Source organism: Tenrec ecaudatus, chromosome 6 (assembly GCF_050624435.1).
Source record: "Tenrec ecaudatus isolate mTenEca1 chromosome 6, mTenEca1.hap1, whole genome shotgun sequence".
NCBI classification, from domain to species: Eukaryota; Metazoa; Chordata; class Mammalia; order Afrosoricida; family Tenrecidae; genus Tenrec; species Tenrec ecaudatus.
Genome location: NC_134535.1, coordinates 133,034,625 through 133,056,382, shown reverse-complemented (window position 1 = coordinate 133,056,382; position 21,758 = coordinate 133,034,625). Strand labels below are relative to the sequence as shown.

General features: G+C 40.6%; 1 protein-coding gene and 1 non-coding gene across 9 annotated transcripts in view; both read right to left on the bottom strand.

Annotated features, from left to right (window-relative positions):
* ERC1 (ELKS/RAB6-interacting/CAST family member 1) overlaps nt 1-21,758 on the bottom strand; it is a 479,183-nt gene that overhangs the window by 196,449 nt on the left and 260,976 nt on the right. The window lies entirely within an intron of this gene.
* On the bottom strand, nt 5,270-5,432 carry LOC142451932 (U1 spliceosomal RNA). Its single transcript, XR_012785035.1, has one exon. It is a non-coding gene; the product is annotated as a U1 spliceosomal RNA (small nuclear RNA).

Genomic DNA, 21,758 nt, shown 5'->3' with positions numbered 1-21,758 from the left:
CAGGATTCTCTGGAATGCTAGCCTGCTGTGTATAAAAAACGAGCCCTCTGAGAAACAGGAGGAAGGATCTCATTACCAGTAAAAGCCAGCAGTGGAGCAGTCCTCTGGGCAGTGAACCTCCTGGATTCAGATGACAGTTACACGATCAGAGGAGCAGCAATAGAACCAGGAGCCAGCCCAAGGAACAGAGTGGTGACTTCTCAGGCCAGGGAGCCGGTAAAGTTGAGTGCTTTGGGGCAGGAGACTGGTTTGCAGAGTGGGGTGCATCTGGGCACCTATTTGGGAAAGCCGAGCTTGCTGACCCATGAAAATAGAGCTGAGAGGCTTCTGCCTGAGACAGTGGAATGGGGCGCCTCTAGGCATTTTCTTCACGGAGCTCGGTTTGCGGACCCACTGAATCTCAGCTGAGTGCCTTCCGGGGGAAGTTTACAGTGGATGGTATGCTCCTTTGGTCACTTATTAGGAGACCTGAAAGAACTTAAAAACATTCCTGACAACCAGCTCTACCTTGAACATTTCTCACAGCCATTACAATTTGTTGACTTAAAAAAAAATCATTTTATTGAGGGCTCCTAAAACGCTTATCCAATCCTTACATGTATCCATTGTGTCAAGCACACATTTGCACATTTGTTGCCACCATCATTCTCAAAACATCTGCTTTCCACTGGAGCTCCTGACATCAGCTCATTTTTCTCCTCCCTTCCCGTTACCTGCTCCCTCATGAACCCTTGATAATTTCCAAGTTATTATTATTTTGCCATATTTTATACTGTCCAATGCCTCCCTTCACCTACTTTTCTGTTGACCGACCTCCAGAGAGGAGGTTATATGTAGATCACCTTCCCTCCATCCACCTGGCATCACCACTCTCACCACTGGTCCTGAGGGGCTCTTCTCTTCTATATTCCCTGTTTCCAGTTGCCATCTGTACCAGTGTACATCCTCCGATCCGGCTGGATTTGTAAGGTAGAAATGGGATCATGATAGTTGGGGGGAGGAAGCATTTAAGATCTAGAGGAAAGTTGTATGTTTCATCATTGCTACACTGCCCCCTGACCGACTCGTCGAAGAAAGAAAACTCATATCATTGTGTGCTCACCTTCCTGATCCGATAACTGAGGACAAATGGTGGCATAAGCAAGTGTGGTGAAGAAAGCTGATGTTGCCCAGCTATTAAAAGATATAGCGTCTGGGGTTGAACCAGCGACCATGCAGCTCAGAAGCAACAAAGCCCACATGGAAGAAGCACACCAGCCTGTGTGATCACAGGGTGTTGAAGAGATCAGGTATCAAGCATCAAGGAATAAAAATCACATCATTGTGGATGAGGGGGAGTGCAGAGTGGGGAGCCAAAGGCCATTTGTGGGCAATGGGGCATCCCCTTAAAATTTGTTGACTTTTTTAGTATACACTTTACTCAAGATTTTTGTCTGTTCTGTGTAGCCGCTGCAATAGATATTAGTATCCAGAGAGGTAAAATAGAGAATACTAATTAGGGCAAAAAATTTTTTACAAATTAAGGGGGAAAAATCACTTAAAATAGCATCCAACAGAATGAAATACAATAAAATAAAATAAAATAAAAGAAGCAAATGTTGATTATTCCAAAAATGAAAAGACATTATTGAAAGAATTAAAAAGACTTCAAAAATATGAAAAGACATTCATATTCATGGACCAAAAGACTGATTATTGTTGAGATAGCAATAGTCCCCACCTTGATCCATAGAGTCAGTGCAACTGCAAGAAAAGCCCAAACTGACTATCATACGCAGAAACTGAAAAGCTGACACTTAACTTAAAGGTGGAAATAAATGGGGACTGCTAGAAAATCAAAGCATCTAGCAATAGAAAATTACTTGTAATCATCAACGTCAAAAGTACACTTTAGTAACCAAGAAAGGGTTATACTAGCATAGAGATAGACAATGTCATTAAACAACTGAGTCCAGAAATACAATTGTAGCTTTTATGTTAACTGATTTTTGGCAAGGGGTCAAATGAGGAAGAAAGGTCATTTCAAGTGTTAGAATAACTGGGCAGCCTGTGACAAAGAATGATGTTGATCTAACACTACACATACACACAAACCCCCCTCAAATTGGATACACTGAAGTCCTGAATGCCCAAGTAAGAACAATAAAAACTCTCTGAAGCACACACAGAAGTAACTTCTCACAATCTTCTCACAATCACTGATTTCTGAGATGTAACACTAAATCCATAGGTGACAAAATAAAAATAAATTGTACTTAATAAAAATAGAAACTTTCTTGCTGTAAATATCAGGAAAGCGAAAAGATAACCTATAACATGGGGAGAAAATACATCTAATGAGAGACTTGCATCTCAAATAGGAAAATGAACAAAAGATCTGAATATACATTTCTCCTAAGAAGATATGCAAATGGTCAATAGGCATATGAAAAGCTGTTCAACACCACTAGTCACTTGGGAAATGCAAATGGAAACCACAGTGGGATACTACTGCACGGCTATTTAAAGACTGACAACAGTAAGGGTTGGTGATGCAGAGAAGCTGCTCTTCAGAATGTAAAATTGGGCAATTGGTTTGTTAAGTGTAGTGATTCTGTGTACCAGCAATCCTATTGTCTGTACATGGTAGGGACAACCCAGATGGTCATCAACTGACAAAAGGGAAAAAAATGTGGTATAGTTATACAATGAAATACTGCTCATCAATACAAAGGAGCAAGTACCGACACATGACGCATGGATGAAGCCTGAAAACTACAGTCAGAAAAAGATTTGTGGTTGATTAGGATTGGAGATTAGGGAAAATGGAGAATTAACAGCGAATGGGGATAGTATTTCTTTTGGAAGAACAAAAATAATCTGAAATTAGTTTGTTGATGGGTCATGAAACTGTTGATACTAAAAATTATTGAATTGCAAAGTTTAACAGGTGAATGGTATGGTACGTGAATTATTTCTCAATAGATCTATTTTTAAAATCATGGCTATCATAAATCCACACAGACTGGTATGTACATGTTCAGAGAAGCTTATTTGTGAGGGTGAAATGAAATAAAAGTTGCCATCAGCTGCACACAAAGCAAATAACGTGGCATATCCATGAAATGCAATCCAGCAGTAAACAGGAATAAACTTCTAGTGTCTGCGATAACATGGAAACAAACCTCAAAATCATTATGCTGATGAAAGAAGCAACTCTACAGAAAGCATTATTGCACTTATGTAAAATGTTCAGAAAAGAAACAGATAAGTGGTTGTCTGTACTGAAGGTAGGAATGGTATTTGTTATTATACAAGTAAGTAAGGCCATTTGAGATGGTAGAAATGTTGTTTTTTTATGTGAAAGTTCAAAGTTGAACGTTGAATAAGGAAGACTGAAGAAGAGTCAATGCATTTGAACTATGGTGCTGGAGAAGAATACTGAATGTGCCATGGGCTGCCAGAAGGACAGACCTCTGTCTTTAAAGAAGTATAGCCAGAATGTTTCCTATGGACAAGGATGGTAAGACTTTGTCTCAGGTACCTTGGACATGTCAGGAGAGACCAAGCCCTGGAGGAAGACATCATGCTAAGTAAAGTTGAGGGGCAATGAAAAAGAGTAAGACCTTCCACAAGATGGATTGTTACAGTGGCTACATCAATGGACTCAAACAAATATTTTGAGGATGGGACAGGAGCAGGCAGACTATTGGTCTTTTGTACAGAGGGCTGCGTTGAGTAGGAATGGACTCAATAGCATCTAGTAACAACAACTGCTTTAGCCAAAATTTAATCTGATGGCAGAAATTAGATCCCTTGTTCCACGTCTTCCCTGAACCTGACTTGAATTGTGCAAACTCCGTCAATGTATTGTTAAAATCTGTTGAATGATCGCCAACCAAATTTTACTAGGCTGTGATATTGTTCAATAATTTCTGAATTCTGTGGGACTACCTATCTTTGAAATAGGTACAAATGTGGGTCTCTTCCGGTCTGTTGGCCAGGTAGTTGTCATCCAAATTTCATTACAATAGACTAGTCAGTACAACCAGTGCTTCATCAGTTTAGTGAAACACATGAATTGGTATACTCTCGATGCCTTGAGCCTTTTTGGAATAATGCCTACAGTACAGTTTGAACTTCTTTGTTCAGTACCATTGGTTGTTGATCATATGCTACCTCTTAAAATGAATGGTCCGATGTCAACTAGTCTGATCATGCATATACACAACTGAGTTATACATACTCAAAATGTGAGGGACTGGCGATTGGTGTTATTTTAAGACATGGTTTCGTAGGGGTTGGGGGTACAGAGAGCACAGCAAGAAGTGAAAAATGTACATAGTGTCCTACCTTTAAGAAAGCAGAGGGAATACAAGTGTGCACTTATTAATCCATGTGTACTTTTCAGGAAGGAAACACCAGAAGATAATTTTAAAATGTCTTCATCTAGGGGAACGTAGTTTAAAGCTGTAGAAATAATGCCGACCCTTTGCTAAGTATTACCTTTTTATAGTATGGTTTTTGGTTTTGGAAGTGTTCTACATACTCAAAAAAATGAAAAACATTGATTGTGTATAGAAAAAGTTAAATCTAACTGCGTTATCAAACTAACATACAGTCCCACAGAACTCCCAGACACTTCTCTTAACTCCGTTAGTGGAGCTTTTTCTAGTCAGAAGACTGCAGAAAACCTTTATTTTGGAGTTATTGTTGGTACGTCCTACAGACGTAGTTGTCTAGGACCACTTTTCAGACGTGTGTATTAGAAGACAGCATTAGAACAACTTGGCATCTGAGCTGTCAACCTAGGAGAGAGAGATACAAACGTGGACTAACTAGGGGAACAGGGCTCCCAGCCTCCTGGTGTCACACTGAAGTGGAAGGTATTAGTATAAACTTCTGACCTGAATATACTAATAGTCATCTCACACACTGAAGACCCTAGGAACTAATGCCACCTCCCTACGCCTTTGGGGTGCCGTAATGCCACTCAGTCCACGGAACTACCTAACGTACTTCTGAAGTAACAGGAACATGTCACCCAAGTGGCGTGTCACACATACACATCTGCTTAAAGTTTTAAGTGGAAACTGACCCAAATCCAGGCTGTTTGCGTGTGTAACACGAGTGGCGAGGCTCAGCAGCGGCACCGCCTGCCTCGAGCGGCAGGGCATGCAACAGCACAAACAGACTATGCCTGCAAAACCGCTACCCTACAGAACGGCAGACCGACAAAGCAAAACAACAGCCTCTGGAGCTGGAAGGCCTTTCTTTGCAAACACATTAGCAGGGGCGAGTGTGAACGCAGTCCCCCACGACCACAGATGATGCAGCCGAGTCTCCCGCATTTGGGGAAATGGCAGGGGTCAGCACATTCGGAGTGCAGTAGGTGAGCCTCGCCCTGGGAAAACCACCTTCGCGATCATGGTGTCTCCCTGCCAGGTAAGTATTGGGAGAAATGTTTTAAACTAGATTGTGCTGATGGCTTCTCCACTCTGAATTTACTATAAGTCACTGAGCCACTTAAAATGGTTGGATTTATCACATGTAAATTGTTTCTCAATAAAAAGTTAACGTTAAAAATGAATGACCAGGTACATCACAGCTTATGTGTGCAAGAATTTCTCTGATACAAACTTCCCCGCTATGGGACGATTGACTTAAGAATGTCAATCTGTTTTCTAAAGATGGCTTCGCTGATGTGCACTCACACGAGCGATGCTGTACGCTGGCCCAGCTTGTGCTCTTTAGAAATTCATGGTAAACTGGCAAACCTTTGCGGCTTCCTTTTGGAAATTTGTCTATTTGAAGGACAAAACTCCCTAGCCAGACCTGTGGTTGGAATGTGGACTAGGCCCTCCAGAGAGAATTACCTGAGAACTGGAAGACCTGTCTCAAGTTAGGTTACTGCAGAAGAAAGATCCTCTGATCCAAGCCCTGCTCTGAAACACCCGAGACCTGCTGCTCGGAAGGCAGATTTTGCCAGACCGGTTCCACTCCGTCTCCTTGAATAGTCTTCAATAAATGCTCTCGCGCTCCACTCTGCCCAGCTCCTGGATTGATTCCCTGCAGCGCTGCATTTCATGGTGAACATCAGGAGTGTGTTATAGTTCCCGCTGCGCTCTGTGCATACTGTCCAAATGTTAAATTCTCCCAAAATGAGGTACATATTATTTTAATTACATTTCCCTACTCATTAGTAATGTCAAATAGGTTTCATTTATTTAGGGGTGACTGGGTCTCTTCCTCTCAATTCCCAGGCAAATCTTTTAAATCATTACTTGGCTGATTTATATGAATTGAAACCATGGATATTTTTGGATTTATTGTTAATAGTGTGTGTGAGTGAGTGTGTGTGAGTGTGAGTGTGTGTGAGTACGTGTGAGTGAGTGTGTGTGTGAGTACGTGTGAGTGTGTGTGTGAGTGTGTGTGTGTGTATGAGTGTGTGTGTGAGTGTGTGTGAGTGTGTGAGTGTGTGTGAGTGTGTGAGTGTGTGTGTGAGAGTGTGTGAGAGTGTGTGAGTGTGTGAGTGTGTGTGTGAGTGTGTGTGAGTGTGTATGAGTGTGTGTGTGAGTGTGTGTGAGAGTGTGTGAGTGTGTGTGAGTGTGTGAGTGTGTGTGTGAGAGTGTGTGTGAGAGTGTGTGAGTGTGTGTGAGAGTGTGAGTGTGTGTGTGTGAGAGTGTGTGAGTGTGTGTGAATGTGTGTGTGTGTGAGTGTGTGAGTGTGTTGTAATGCTTTGTATGCACTCTGCCTTTTCTTTTTTTTTGGGGGGGTGTGGCGGTGAATTCCTCATTCCATTTTTTCTACTAATGGAAGTACCTATTTATTTAGTTATCCTAGAAACTTTTAAAATGTACTTGAGCTTTAAAAGCCTAAAATAGCTTTTCTTTTCTTTCCTAATATAAGGACTTAAAAATAATTTCATGTCCACCTTTGACTTAAATCTATTGCTATCGTGTATTTTCACCCCCTTTTAAAACTCCCCCACTCTTATTTTCCTATTTGTTTAAATTATGTGCTTCTTTCCTTGTTCTCACACATCTTCTCATCGCTCAAAGCTCGCTTAGTGAAGGTCTGGTTTTGAGGATTGTCTCCGTTCTGTTGGTCTAAATAGACAGCTCTGCGCCCTGGCAGTCAGTGGGCTTCACACTGGGCTGCTAATTTTAAGGTAGCAGCTTGAAACCACTTGCCACACCTCTGGAGAAAGGAGACTTTCTATTCCCATAAAGATTTACAGCTTCAGAAACCCAGAGGGGCATTTCTACTCTGTCTTAGAAGGTTGCTATGAGTTGGAAATGACTTGGCATTGTGTTTGTTTTTTGGGTTTTAAGTAAATTTTTATTTTGTTTAAATTTAAAAAGATACTTATGCTTCCAAATGTGTTCCTCTTTCCCCCCTCCCTTCTTCCAATCTTGTTTGGGGTTTGTTGGGCTTCATGAATCTTTATGTATGTTTTCCCTCAGTTCTAGAAAACTCTCAGCCTTTACCAATTTAAATACTAACTTTACTATGTGATCGTTCACTTCCTTTCATAAAGTTTCAATTCGTTATATAGTATGCTAAACTTTCTCACTACTTTATAATCTATGTCTTTTAACTTCGCTTTAATATTTCCATTCCTCGTTTTCCCTATAATGGGATCCATTAAGTATATCTCTAATTTTCACTTACAGATCACTCACTGTCATCCTGGTTATGGGATATTCATTTAATGAGTTTTTCATTACAAGTATTATATATTTTTTCATTTCTAGCCTTACTTAGCTCTTTTTCTCATTTGTTCTTTATTCGTATTTTCAAGTCTTTCTCATTTCTTTAAATATTAAAATTACTTAAATATCTTATATTTCTAATATGCAAATTCTTTCAGGTTTGATTCTGCTGATTCTCACTCATATTTAGTTTCCTTGTAGGTCTCCCCCCACCCCATTTCTTTTTTAACGGTGATAGTTTTCCTTGGTAGTTTGTGAAAACAATTTAAAGCCTAAATGAAAGTGGGTTCCCCTTCAAGCTAGAAACAAGACCAATCTTGGAGTATTTTGAAGCTATAACCCCCAAATTAATTGTTTTGAGGGGGATAAGAAGAATGGTTAATGGAACTACAAATGCATGAGAGCTCTCTCTAACTTAGCACTCAAGCTGCGACTGTTTACCTTGCTTCTAGTGAAGCTGGGAAATATGTATTTCTAATTTAGTCATAAAATGACGGCATATCTACTTGTAAAGTTCTAGCTTTATGTGTTTGGAGGAGGAATGCCTAATCAGATTGGGCTGCCCTAAACTTTTTCTTTTGTCTTGCCAAGATACACACACACACACACACACACACACACACACACACACACACACACACACCCAGTGTTCAAGTTCACGAGTTTATCAAGTCCTTATCTCTGGATTCCCTAACTATTTATCCCCTGGCCTGAGATTTTCTTACATTCTTGCCAATTAATAAACACACATTTTATCAATCATCTTCAACTGTTTCTGTAGAGTTTATTTTCCCAGCATGCAGTCTGCCACGTGTGTGGATATGTTTTACCTTGCACTTACAACTTTTACTTTTGAGTATGTGTCTGAAAGGTTACTTAATTTTCGTATCTAATTAAGTTCCAGCTAGCCAAGGACTTTCTGCCTCAGATTATACATACATCCACAGAAACGTGTTAAAGCAGGTTAGTATTCAAGGCAAGTACAGTACCATGAACCAAGATTTCTAACTAATCACCTGATTAGAGTTCTGGCACTTAGCCAGGAAAAAAGTTTCAAGGTCAAACTGAATTACTTCACTGTCGGTTATTTTCCTGCAATCCAAGAGAACACATTCGGCTCGAGACACTGGGACATGTATTCCATTACGTGCCTACCACATCGCAGTAGTTCTATCGGGCACAGTCCCCCAGAAATGAAGGTTATGAAAGCTGAGTAGGAGGAGAGATAAACCACACACCAAACAATGAATGCTCCACAGCTTAAAATATGCTCCAGGTCACACAGAGATTTTCAAAAGCAGATGTTTTAAGAAACACATACACCAAAACCCAGCCAGAACTGGGATTCAAGTATGTAATTTAACTGCCTCAAGTAACATATTAAGGAGAAAGCAATGGGCCTGACAGTGTGCCGTGCCAATAGAACCAGATGGTTTGCTTAAATCACAAGCTAATAAACCTTTACTCAGAACAAGAAGGGGGCGAATTATGACTTTACCACGGACCCAGTTTCCATAGGACAGCATTAGAGTGATTCAGGTGCTAGCAAAGCCTGCCTTTCAAGTTTCCCACCTTCTTCTCTTCCACAACTAAAAATATTACTTTCTGAAGTTTCTAAGACACTTATGGAAAACCCTATCGTAGTTACTTTGTAGGCTAAGAGCCCCAGGACCCCAACGGAAGAGACTGATTCTACAGAAAAGGGAGTAGTACAAAAGGAGAAGCCGGAAATCCGGCATTCATCATGTATGTCAGACTGTGACCTGAGGCCCACTAGTTTTTTCTTAACTTGAGTGCAATTCTAAAATTCTTTATAAGCTAAAAAACATAAAAAGTTACCAAGCTTCTGAGTTTGAAGAGCATTTTTAAGCATTCACGTTTGTAAGAAGAAAAAAAAAAACCCAAAACAAAACACAAAAACCATCATCCTCTCCTAGGAAACTTTTATTTAAGTATCTCAGAATCAATGCTAATAAGAATTTGAATTTACATTTCTGAACATAGTTCTGGAGGTGCTGTGAATTAGGCACTGGGCTGCCACCTGCAAGGTCAGCAGTTCAAATCCACTTGCTGCTCCAGAGAGAAAAATCACGCCTGCTCCCCAAAGGCTCAAGAGTCTCAGAAAATCTAGGTAGGGTTGCTGTACATCAGAATTAACTTGTTGGCAATGGGTTGACTGTTTAGGTTGAAACACAGATTTATGCCAGTATTTACACTAGCTATTTCTTTTCCCCAATGCACTCTTCGCTAATGTACAGTAATGTTTACCTTTGACATGGCGTACACCAATAGCACAGTATTTTATGAGTATGCAATTGCTTTGGCTATTGTATTACTAAAATAACAAAGATATTTAAACCATAAAAGCCAATCCTTTGAAAGCATTGTTCTAAGTGCTCTACATGGATTGAATCAAGAAATCTTCACAACTATTCAATAAGTTAAGTTTTATCCTCATTTTTACAGAAGAAAACACGGGTTTAGGTCTTGTAGGTAGAGGAGACGAGCTGGTATTCCAAATGGGCAGCCTGACACCCCTGTACTCAGTCAGTGACGTGGTGCTATCCTATGCAGGTCTCACCCACAACAGCTCTGCACTGACAATATCCAATGAGTCACTCGGGGAATCGCTTCCATTCTCTCTCTAGAATGTTCTGTAAACTCTCTCTCCCTTTCTCCAAAAAATATTTCTTTAATTCTAACCATGAGTTAGGCACTTCTTATTATGCATTAAGTGTATGAGAGAAAACAAAAGACACATTCACTACCTAGCTTGAGGTGTGAGTCCAGAGATAGGTATGTATGTATGTATATATATGCATATATGTGTATGTATGTATATATGTGTGTGTGTATATATATGTGTGTGTGTGTGTATATATATATATATATATATATAGAGAGAGAGAGAGAGAGAGAGGAACCAAACCAAAAGCCCACTGCTATGAGGCCACTTTGGACTCACAGCAACTCTATATAGCTAGCTTCCCTCCGAGTAACTGAGGGGTTTGAACCCCCGACCTTAGGCTTAGCACTCTAACATTTACTTCATACCACCACCAGATAGGTATAAAAACCAAAAACTAAACCAAATGCTATAGAATCAGTTCTGACTCATAGCAAGCCTATGAGGCAGGTGGACTCTAGGGTCTCTGAGGCTATACCTCTTTCTGGAAGGAGATAGCCTCTTCTTTCTCCCTGGGAGCAGGTGGTGGTTTTGAACTGTTGACCAACACATGTAAACCACCATGCCAGCAGAGCTCCTCCCAGATAAACATAGTCATTCATTAATAAAATATGTAATTATATATTATGAACAGTATTACACAAGACAGTACCGGAAGCCATGAGAATAATAAGAGGCCCTGACGTAAAACAGTCTAACCTTAACAGGCCCAGACAAAATTTCCCCAAGAAAGTCAAAGACCAGATGGGGAGGGAAAAGGCATCACAGTTGAAGGGCTGGGAAAATATGGGCCTACACAAAAAGAGATGTTTAAAAAGACCAACACAAACCCTGAGAACAGGGTGAAGAAGGGACTGAGTCAAGAGGGCTCTTGTACACAACAAGGACTTTGACCTTTATCCTCAAAGCAATGTAAAAAAATCATTTTACAAGAACTCACTAAAAAACATTTACAAGAACTCATTGTCAACTCTGGAAGAGAAAGATGTGGGAATCTGTTTTTGTCAAGCTTCAGGTCTGGAAATCCTACGGGTCAGCAGCTCTACTCCACCCTATGATAGCGCTATGAGTTGGAACTGATGCTGAGCACTTAAAAGCAACCGGAGGGACATGCAGGCGGGAACAGAGGAGTGCAGAGGGCTGGGAAGAATAAGAGTGGTGCAGTGGAGCCTAAATGAGGAGCTTACATTTGGGCACTAATAAACTACTCCAAGATGAGAGGCAAAGTGAAGTTGGCTAGTTTCCTTGAAGGATCCTGGTGGTGTACTGGTTACGAGTTAGGCTGTTAATCTCAACGTTGGCAGTCTGAAACCACCAGCCACTCCATGGGAAAAAGATGAGGCGTTCTGCTCCCACAAAGATTTACAGTCTCAGAAAACGACAGGGGCAGTTCTACTCTGCCCAAAGTCACTCTGAGTTGTAATAGACTCAACTGCAGTGATTATTGTGTCTGTCCATGTGTCGTCCCCTCCTCCCCCACCCAAGTTTTGTGGAAGGAGCCTTCATAGAGTAGTGGTCATGCTTTGGGCTGCTAACTACAAGGTCTGCAGTTCAAAACCACCAGTGCCTCAGAGAGAGAAAGGCAAGGCTTTCTACTCCACTCCATAAAGAACTTTATGCTGAGTAAGATAATCCATCACGAAAGGACAAATCTTGTATGAGACCCTACTGTAAGGATAAAAACGAAGACAAGGGCTGGCATACCAAAGGGAACAGATTTGGGATGTTCCCAAGGAAGGAAGGGACAAGGGAGGGACAATAAAGCACAGACCAGAAGGCTGGCAGGTACTGACGGGTAAAAGGGAGGGTAAGGGTCCACAGAGGAAAAGGAGAAAATGGGGGTAGTGGGGGAGTTAAGAATACAGGGAGGGGCTGATTTGTAGTTTGAACTTTTGAAAACAGAGTTCCTGTACCGAAATGTAAACACTGCCTCCAGCCATCCCTACTGCCCCAACCTAATTCACAGTAAAAAAAATGAATTTTTTTCAGGTACAATATTTCTTTACCTTTTACATATTGCTGTATTTTTTCCATCAGGTCAACACTGCCAAAGGTTTGTGAGAACCAATAAAAATCTGCAAATGACACTCTAAGGAATTAATGTGCTCCTTGGCTAGGGAATTTACCAAATGTTTTCACCACCTCTCAAAATATGGTTTAGATTCCCCCAAAACACTTCATAATGTTGGATATTTCTGTGAAAGCACATGGATTATAAGCAACGATGGAGTTAAGGCTGACTTGGAGAGGAGGTGAATGCTCATTAGCAGGCTGCTATCCTTCAGTGGGGACTGCCTTTCTATTTCTGTACATTGTGCTGTGGCAGCGAACAAACCTGCAACTGAGATGAATTTTAAAGGGAGTGGAACCAAGGCAGTGTGAAAAAAATGCCTCTAATTCCAGCCCTCTCAATTTTCTTTCTTTTTGTTTTTATCACCAACTTAGAGGGGCTTGGGTAGATAAATATTAGAATAAGCATTCATGACTGCAAAGCGGAGCTGGGAAAAAATAATATCACCCACATTACCAAGGGAAGGAAATGATACCCGGCTGTGACGACTCTCACCATCCTGTTACTGGGCTGGGAACAGGGTGAAGAGGGCCAATGCTTCTCTCACTGCCAATTCTGCCCCTTAGATGCCTTCTTGTCAACATACTACTGAAATGGAAATCTAAATGAAAGCACTGAAAACAAGCCTTTTTGTCAGAGGGCTGTCATTTGATGAACTACGTCCTATAATTTGCTTATTTCAGCAATAAACAAGCTAGGCCACAATCCAGTGTAGCCCAAAGTTAATAACTTCCTGGAGCCACATACAGTTCTACAGTTGTTTGGTTCTCCTGGAAAACCTAAACAATAGCTTACGTGCTCCTCCCTCCAGGAGCCGCAGCCAACGTGGTGGGTGGGGCCCATGGTGGTGGTGGTGCAGGGTGTCTCATTGTGAGTCCAGGAGACAGAGGAGGTTTTTCTTCTGTACAGCCTCAAGAGCTGTTGGGTGGGTTTGAACTGCCAACCTTTCAGTTAACAGTTCAGCACTTAAGCATTGTGGCATCGGGGCTTCTCACCAAAGGTGCAGAAATGATCGCTTCACACTTTCTTCTGCATCAGGCTCTGAGAACTTTTTTATTAGAGCAAAACAAAAGCAGATTCACTATCATGAGTCCATTCACACTCCAAGCAACTCTACGGGACAGAGAGGAACTGCCAGGCTGTCAATCTCTATGGAAGCAAAAAGCCTCATCTTTCTCTCACAGAGGTGTTTCATTAGAGGAGTTTCTAAGAAATCAGCTATTTGGGGAAATAAATACCAATAGAGGTGCAATGACAAGCACTCTCTAGAATTTCAAGTTCTGCTAAGTTTTCTCTTAGTAGCAAATGAAATGACAGTTACTGGGCCTAGTCAAAGGTCTATTATTAAAACGACAAGGACAAGAATGAAGAAACTGTTCTCAAACAGACTGTGGTGATTATAGTACAACTCTTCCTGATGTGGTTTAACTACTGAATTGTATGACATGTGAATGACATGCTAATTAAACTGCTGGAAAAAAAATCACTGTTAGTCAAAGGAAGGGGGAAATTGTGATACAGTGTCTGGCAACTCAAGGATATCAGAAGGGAACTCATGGGCATGTGTGTGTGTCTCTGGGTAATGGATTATTCGTGCGTATGAGTGAAATAGATTCTTTTTGCTAGAAGGCTCAACATCTGTACACTGTGTTTTCCAGCCTATCAAAATACTTTCAAATCCTTATCTCAGTGTGATATAGTGAATAGGTGTTTGTGGGTTATTAATTTCCTCCTTACTGGTGAGACTACTGAGGCTGATGGAGTTGATGGGATTTGCTTCAAATCACACCTAATAAAAGGAAGAATAAAATCCCTATCATTTAACTTCTGATCCAACGCACCTTACAGTACCCCTTATTGTACCTTTAGTCATTTATTAAAAAGAATGGAGATAAGTGGAAGGGAAACTGAAACTAAAAAATAATTTGGACCATGCCACCCCCCCCACCCCACACTATCTGCTGTGCAGAATACATGCTACTGTGCATATTTCTCCAGAAAATATGTTACATTGAAAACCTCCAGGAAGGTGCAGTCAAGGAGAACATAAACTGCATATAAAACCAGCGGGGAGCCAGCTGGCTCTCCTGGCTTCACCTCCAGCCATAATTTGGATGACTGCCTCTATCCTCAATAACTTGGTTTATCAAACTTCTCAGTAGGAGATAAGCGAACAAGGGCCAACCACCCCAAGAATTCATTACAAGCAAACTAAATATCATCTGTTACAGATCTTCCACACACATTCCAAAAGTGCTCCCTGTGCAGTGGTACATTTAGATGGGAACATAACGACTACCTTGAGCTTCTTTAGAAAACTACTGTCCTTACGATTTCGGGCTTTCAAGATGGACACAAAATTGTATCAGTTTTTGTTTTTCTTTGTTTTTACTTCACTGTGGGACAATGGATTTTTTCAAATTCTTGCTTGCCTTTTTAACTTTAAAAAAAAAACATGTACAATGACTATGTTTTGATGACAACAACAACAAAAGATTTCGGGCTTTCGTCTCTGGGGTTTGACTTGGGGATGTTTTCCTTGCCACTGCAGTGCATTTTTGTTTTCGTTTGTTTATAATCTTTAAAAACCTAAAGGTAGCCTCTTTATTGAATAAAATTGAGAGGCAAAACCTACCCATAGAGGCATAGATGTTTCCTGAACATTTAAGACACTATAATCACCTGCTACTTTATAAATTGTTCAAAAAGAACGATACCAACAAAAAGTGACAAGCAAAACGCACTGTTTTCAGGAGCGACTCATACAGACTAGTTAGCTGGGTTCCTACATAAGCCTTGGTTGCATCCTGGCATGTGATTGTCTCTTGGGGGCTTTGGTTTTGTTTCGGAATTGCTTTAGTTGTTGTCTACTGACCCCATCTGGCAAAATTATAGAGGATGACATCACAGCTAAAGCTTCTATCAACACTGAAGGAGACATTTTAAGAGAAATAAGAAAACAGAAGAACAAGGGAAAGAACCTAAGCTTCAGTTTTCTAAAATAGCAAGAAGGGAAACCAATTAGGAAAATGTCACGAATGATTAAGATTTTAAATTCTAAATATTTTCTATACTCCCACTTCATATTACAGATACTATCTCCGTTTTTCTTTGCCATACTAATTTAAATTTAAAAAATTTTCTTTTTCAAGTACACCAAAAATGATTCTATTACATCCTTTTATCATGCTCAGTATGATATAAAAAAAGCATTTATACTGCTATCTTTTCACTTGTTACTTTTAAAGATTTGTGTTAGTATCTTAAGGTTTTATTAAAAGCTTTAGTAAAATTCATATTTTTTTAAAAATTAAAAAGGTAATGTACTTATTTCAAAATTGAATCCAGTATAATTGGCTGAGTGATTCTAAACAGTGCAGGATAGTTTCAAATTTAAAGTATAGAGTTATAAAAAATGGAATAAATGTCCGTATAAACCACACAAATTGGCCTTGATATTGCAGGGTTAAGTTCTCTGCCATTTTTAATATCAATCTCCAAGGTCTGATGCTACTAAAAGGGAAGAAACTTCCTAAGGAGAAATGGAAGGAAAGTTTTAAAAACAAAAGGCAAGTTTCACTTTATTCACCATCTGGCTTGTGAGGTGGCTACAACAATAAAATGGAATTTCGACTCTCCTTTTGAACGTGCATTCTCTGAAACCTTTGCGGTTTTAAAGACATAGTTGTTGGAACATATTTGGGCAATGCCCATTAATAAGGATATTGAAATGCATACTAATATTGGGTTGCCATTACTACAGACTGTATTCTTCTTCAAACTAAGACTCTATTCCATACATCTTGCCAAGATCAAAAGAATGAAAAGTCTAAACATGAGATTTCTGCGATGGCCGGGCACAGCCATTTAACTTCTTCTCTCAACACGCCAGAGATGGCAGAGTTCTCTTTGAAGTGGCAGCCGCGTTGGCCTTTGAAGTCCCTTGTCGACTGCAGAATGGCTCTAGTGGGGTTTGTTGTGTAGCCAGCTGTCAGCAGGAAGGCAGACATGACGTATTTCCAGCAGTCTCACTTCAGAGTCTGTCAAGTGACTGATTTCATAACCAGTCACCATAACAAAGGAGATGCAAACTCCCTGACATTTGAGCAAGGGTCTACAATGAAACTTACTCGGTTCATTACACAGTGTGTGTGTGTGTGTGTGTGTGTGTGTGTGTGTGTGTGTGTGTGTGTGTGTGTGTGTGAGAGAGAGAGAGAGAGAGAGAGAGAGAGAGAGAGAGAGAGAGAGAGAGAGAGAGAGAGAGAGAGAGAGAGAGAGAGACAGGGAATGATTGTGAACTTAACCATCATATCCCTTCAGGTCACTGAGATATCAAAAAATGCACTATCCATGTTTTGTCCATGCTTTATAGTATCTTAATGTTTTAAAGGTAACTTTATCTTTGAACAAGATAGCTACAATTTTAACAGGGACCAGAAATGATGACTGCTGCAGACAGTAGTGAACTCTGTGATTGAGCACAGTTGATGTTCCTAACGTAGAACTGAGCCTCCCTAAAAAGACTGAGCGATTCCATACAGTGTGGAGAAATGGGTTTGCATTTGTAATAGGGTGGGGAGGGAGGCTCAAAAAGTTCAGGGAAAGAAGGAATTTTAAAAGATAATGGAAATTTTCCCACAATTTTTTTGGAGGCCCCTCATATTTTATAACTCCTCGGCTACTCATCTCAAGAATTTCCATCACTACTGACACAGAAATTGCTTTTAAGATTTACACAGCTAAGTCATGAAAGAATTTAAGTTCTATCAAGAAGAAATTTTTCTAAACTACAAAATGCTAGTCAACATATAGCACTATATAGAGCAGCCTTATACAGACGACAAGGGCAGAAAAGAGATAAGACATCTATCGGAAACCCCAATGTCACATTTACCATCGATAACCAGTACCAGCCAATCCTACTAAAAGGAAGTGACACAAGATCAATAAGCTTTTCATACTAATGAGACAGAGTTTGTTATCTGCTCTGTAGAATGTTTTGAATTGTTAAATGTGTTCCTGGGACCCAGCTCATTGCAAGTTCAGAGCAAAGACTTTCAGATCAACCACAGTAGGGCTGGAGTTTTGCACAGCAGGTCTTCTGTTCTCCCACTGAAGAGCAAGCCTGGCATAAGGTTGATTTCCAAACGTCATTTTTCCAATCTGCTTACACTGCTTTAAAACCAACTACCAACAAAATGCAAGTCACGTCTAAGTAAATATCACAGACACACTATTTTTCCTGAAGTCTGCGTTCTTGTACTTTGCAGATACACCTTTTTTCTTTCCAGTGGAAGGTCTGTGACAGCCTTGCATCAGGAAGTCTGTCGATGCCCTTTTCCAACAGCGTGCACTCACTTCATGACTGCGTCACATGTTGGTCATTCTCAAAATCTTTCAAACCTGTTACACAATGCCACTGCACACTTAATAGCCTACAGTACAGTATAAACATAATTTTTCTATATACTGGGAAACAAAAAAAGTTGTGACTGGCTTTAACTGCAATGAACGGGAAGCAAATCCACAATACCTCTGAGGTCTGCTTGAATCCAATCTTTTAAATGTATAGTTTTTCAGTCTTTGAATTTGTCTGTTCATATAACCAAGTGCTTTACCAAACCTAATGGAAAAACAGTCATGAATTTTTAGCCATGAATACAAACAGTACAGGCTTCATTTTCCAAGTCAGTATATATTTATTAACCTAGAGATTACAACGCCAAATTAAAAACATGTAACAATTCAAAATACTGTTTTCTATAGTCTCTTAAAAATAGTTTTTTATAATCATCAGAAGTCTTCTCCAGAAGAGTAAAAAGAGAAAACTGGAGGGGGGGGGGGCGTGCATGCGCACAGGAGGTTATTTAGAAAACTACCTATCTGATAAAAGTCTAATGTCTAAATTTTATAGAAAACTCTAACATATCAATAACAAAAAGATAAAATAGGCAAAAACATGAAGAGATAATTGTGATCATAGGCCATTCTAGAGATAAATAGAAACTACAATGAAATACCATCTTAAGTTGAAATGTGCACTGAAATAATGGCACTGATAAACAAACAAAAATAAAACAGGAAAAAACAAATGCTGAAGAGGCTGTGAGGAAATTGCCGGTAGGAATGTAAGATGCTATAATCAATATGGAAGCTAATATGGCTAGAAATAGAAATATCATATGATCTAGCAACCCCACTCCTAGGTATATATATATATATACACACACATATATACATATATATATATCTCCTAGGGAAATAATAGCTATTATAGGAATACACAAATGCACAACCTGTGTCCATAGCAGCATTATTCACTGAAGTAGAAAGATGGAAACAGCCTAAGTGCCATCAGCAGGTAATGAACAAACTGCAAGACATACACAACGGAATACTATGCAACTTTAAAGAATAATGATAAATCTTCACACCATCTGACAACCAGGGTGAACCTGGACATTTTGCTGAATGAATTAAGTCAAGCACCAAAGGACAAACATTGCATGAGAGCACTACTATAAAAAGTCATGAAAGATTTACTCACAGAATCCTTCTTGACAATTATCAGGGATGGAAGGGGATGGGAGAGGAAACGGATAACTCGAGAGTGCATGTGTAGTAAGTTGGGGAAGGAAAGCAAAGTGACGAACAATAAGGAAGAGGTGGCCATAGCATACCTGAGGCAAAGGAAGGCAGTGGGCATTACTGAAGAGTAAAAGTCCACAACGGGAAAGACTAAGTCATTGCTCTAACAGTCCAGAGACAATGCCCTGTATCCTGCTTTGGCAACGTGCTGGGACTTTACACAAATGGAAGGTTGTGACAACCCTGCCTCAGGAAGTCTACGGACGCCATTTCCCCAACAGTGTGTACTCACCTCGTGTCCCTACTTCACATTTTGGTCATTTGGGGTTTTAAAAGTTATGGACAGTCTTTGAAGATGCAACTATTGGGTCTCTTTCTATCCAGAGCAAAAAGAGTGAAGAAAATCATCGACTCAAAGAAACAGTCCAAAAGCCTAACCGACCACAGGAATCACAGTCTCCGTTAACTGAAACTAGAAGAAGCAGGTGACAGCCAGCTGCCATCAACAACCACTCTGACCAGGCTCAACACAGAAGATACCAGAGTGGGAGAAAGAGGTAGAATGAGAGTCAAAGTCATGAAAAAGGCAAGATTTCTGGTCTGGTAAAGACTAGTAGACCCCTGGAGACTATGACCCCTAGACACCCTTCAGACCCGGATGGACTCCACTCCCTGAGATCATTTTCAGCCACATCAGAGGGCTGCAGAGTGGACAGTAACATCTGGGGGAGCATGGTCCTTACAACACTCAACTGTACGGAAAAGAAAAAAACGGGCCACATTTTTCCAAAAGCAAAGTGTAAAGAAGGCAGGAAGGGTCAGGAAACTACCTGGATGGAAACGGGACTTAGATGGAAATGGAGAGAATGCTGACACATTGGGGGAAACACAACCAATGCTGCTGAAAGGCAACTAATCTGCTTCACACACTTTCACCTACACCACAATGTACATGGCAAGAAAAACGATGCACTGATAGGAATGCCTAAGTAGGAAACCAAGATACTAGTTGGAAAATATGGCACTGGTGACAGAAACGGCAGAGGCTGCCTGATAGAGTTTTGCAAGACCAACAACTTCAACACTGAAATACCTTTTACAACAAGATAAACAGAGACTATAAAATGGACCTCACCACATGGAATACACAGGAATAAACTGACTGTATCAATGGAAAGATGATGAAGTTCAATATCATCAGTTAGAACAAGGTCAGGAAACAACTATGAAACAGACCAGCAATTGCTCGTGTGGAAATTCTAAAAGAAGTCCACAAGACTTTGTGTATATCCTATCAATATCTTATCATCAGTAATATCACACTTGAAAAAAGCAACAGATAATGAAAAAGACAGGGTGTCAGAAATGACTCTGAAACTTGCTCTTGAAGGCAGAATAACTAAAGGGTACTGCGGGGGGTGAAAAGATTTCAGAGGAACACTCAAGAGGAAAAAAGGAAGTATTTTAATACAATACATAAACCCTGGAGTTCAAAATCCAAAAGGGAAGAACATGCTTGGCATTTATCACGCTGAAAAAATGTGGAAACAAGGTTCAAGCCTGGAGTTGTGATACTGACAGATCCTACAAGCAAAATATTGAACAATAAACCCAGAAAGCATCAAAAAAAGATGGAAGGAATGCAATCACTGTGTCAAGAACTGGTGGACATTCAACCATTTCAGGCGCTAGCATACGATCGAGAACGAGTGACAGTGCAGAGAGGAGTCCAAGCCAAACTGCTGGCACTAAGACACCAACTGAACCGTCCCAACAAATGAATGCAATGCTGCAAATGCTGACCAGCTTCTGCCAGGAAATGTGAGAGACAGTCTCCTGGTTACCCAAACAGGAGAGATACTGATATGTGTCTAACCCCCGCGCCACAAAAAAGGCGACCCAACAAGCTGTGAAAACTACCGAACAACCTCATTAATATCACGCACACGTAAAATATTGAAGAGAATTTAAAAGCGGGTTGCAGCAGTATCTTGATGGCAAACTGCTGGAAACCCCCGTTGGATTTAGAAAAGGATGAAGAAGGAGGGTCACCATTGCTGGTGTCAGACAGAGCGTGTCTGAAAGCAAAGAAAACCACAAGGATCTTTTTCTGTTTTACCAAGGAAGCAAAAGTATTGTACTGCGTGGAGCACGATAAATTACAGCTAACACTGTGAAAATAGGAATTCCAGACCACTCAGCAATTGTCTTCATGGGAAACTGTACACGTACCAAGAGGCAGGGATTCAAAAAGAAGGGGGACGCTCTCATGGGTTTTCCCGGAAAGGTGTGTGTGTGTGTGTGTGTGTGTGTGTGTGTGTGTGTGAGTTGCGCCCTCATTTAACCTGTACACTGAGTGCGGAATCCAAGACGCTGGGCTGTAGGAGGAAGAAGGTGCCGTCAGGCTGAGAGGAAGGCTCCTAAACAACCTGCAGCAGCACACAGACGACCCCGGCTTCCCTGCCCACAGCAAAGGACTTGAAGATCAAGGCTGCAGCCTTCAGAACAGATACCACCTCCACATAAAGAGAACAAAAATCCTCACACGAGACCCACAGGCGGCCTCGCGATCAAGCCAGAAAGACCGACGCTGCTTGGATCCACAATCAAAGTCCATGGAAGCAGCAGTCAAGAAACCAAAAGATGTTTGCGTTGGGCGAAACTGCTGCAAAAGCCCTCTGTAAAATATGCAAAGCAAAGATGCCATTCTGAAGACAAA